Genomic DNA, 1,947 nt, shown 5'->3' on the forward strand with positions numbered 1-1,947 from the left:
CAAACAAGGAAGTCCATAAATATGCACTACATCAAGTAGTGGTAAGTTCTACAAAGAAAAAGAAAAGAAATGCAGAGGAGTAAAGAGTAATGAAGAAACCTACAAACATAATTACAATAATACCTACCTGAGGGATTGTAAGAACCAAATTAAATCACCCATGAAATATGCTTAGTAAATTGGTTGGTATAATATAGTTTCATTTTTAAATCCTAGAAGATATAGTATCAAGTCTAATGAGGTGATAATTGAGGAAGCTGAGTTCAGAAAGTTTTGATTTGGCCAAGATTTCAGAATGAAATAGATGCAGTGTCAGGCCTGTCTCAAAGCTAACTGATTTCCTATCAAATTCTCTTATGATCTACTGGGTTGCTGAGTCCACCAAAAGGCTGGAGGTCTTCCCCAGACAAATTCTGTGCATACTTCCCCCAGCACATTACGTTATCTTTAGATATAGGAGCTCCTAACAAGATACAGGTCAAAAGATACACAAGGGTAAGCGGAAATTGACACCAGTCTAATGGGCTTCTACCTCCTCGGCAGGAAAAGCTGTAGATGACAGGGGCAGTGTGTGTGTGTGTGTGTGTGTGTGTGTGTGTGTGTGTGTGTGTGTGATAATAGTGGTGGTAGGGTGTTGGTTAGAAAACACAAATGGAAGTTTCTCTCAAGTGCAGGTTTCCCTGAATGAAAACGTAATGGGAAAGAAAGCCTAAAAGTTCCAGTGAGGTGCACTGAATCAAGTAGCCAAAAGAACAAAGGACAGTCAGCCAAGGGGTATTGACTTCAGGAGGCAGAAGGGTTTGACAGAATCCTGTGTGATAATTTGACCTGAAATGTTGAGGTATCCTCTTACCACTTGCACACAAACCCAAATCATTTGTATGTAGCCATCTCTTGGAAAGCATGTCTTTCTGTCCAATCCCATCTCCCTGCATAAGACCTCCCTCCCTGACCAAGCCCTCTTATATACCTCCAATCAAATAAAAAAACAAATCTTAGACATTAATTAGAGTGCAGTATGAATTTGTTGGATGTATTTTTCATTTTCAAATTGCTTATGATTTCAAAGTTTAGTTGACTGCAGGCAGTGCCACACATAGAATTAGATTACTGATGAAATTTCAGTCACTCTGGGGCCTGAGAAGCTTTGAGCAATTGAGCTTTGCTAGAGGACTTCATGTCACTCTCTTGTAAGTCAGGGTCTCTATCAATTGGAAGTCAATGAAATAGTTCAGCCTAATAGAGCATATCACTATCAAGTCAATTGCCTATTGCAATGAAAGCAAAATTTATCTTTCCCTTAGAAGAAGTGAATAATAAATGCCTTATGAAAAACCATGGGGATCATTAATGAAAATGGATTCTCCTTTACCACCAGGGAGGTGGGGTTATTGGAGAAAGTGATTGAAAAAGTTTTCCCATTATGAGATATGGGGCATTTCCCCTTATCACAGCCTCATCCGCGGGTTTGCCAATTATTTAAGCTTTGTTGTGTAGAAAGCCCTTTCACACACTAAGCACTTATAATCAGAAGCCCACAGGTGCACCAACTCTAAAACTGTCCATTTGCATAGGCTGAGCAAGCAGGAGTTAACAGTACAATTGATGAAAATTGCATAGGTCAGCAAAGTTGATTTCTTCTCCCTAGGCCCACCAGAAAGGAAAACACCCCCATACTAGAGTGAGCAGACTCACCCCAAAGGCCACCCCCAACCTCTGAGTCTTGTGGAGGGGACCCAAAATAAACACAGCCTGGGAGATCAAAGACCAGAGAGTCCCACTGGCTCCAGGGAAATTCAAGTCAATACCATAGCAGGGGGAGGAATTGCTTCACTCACCCTCGAATCTCCAACCTCTGGCAGGGGGAAGCGGACATCCCACGTGATTTGGGCTGAAATAGGGAAGGAAGGGGAAATGTGCAGTGGGACTAGGAGTTCAAGTCAATGA

This window comes from Sciurus vulgaris (assembly GCF_902686455.1).
Source record: "Sciurus vulgaris genome assembly, chromosome: X".
In the NCBI taxonomy this organism is placed as follows: Eukaryota; Metazoa; Chordata; class Mammalia; order Rodentia; family Sciuridae; genus Sciurus; species Sciurus vulgaris.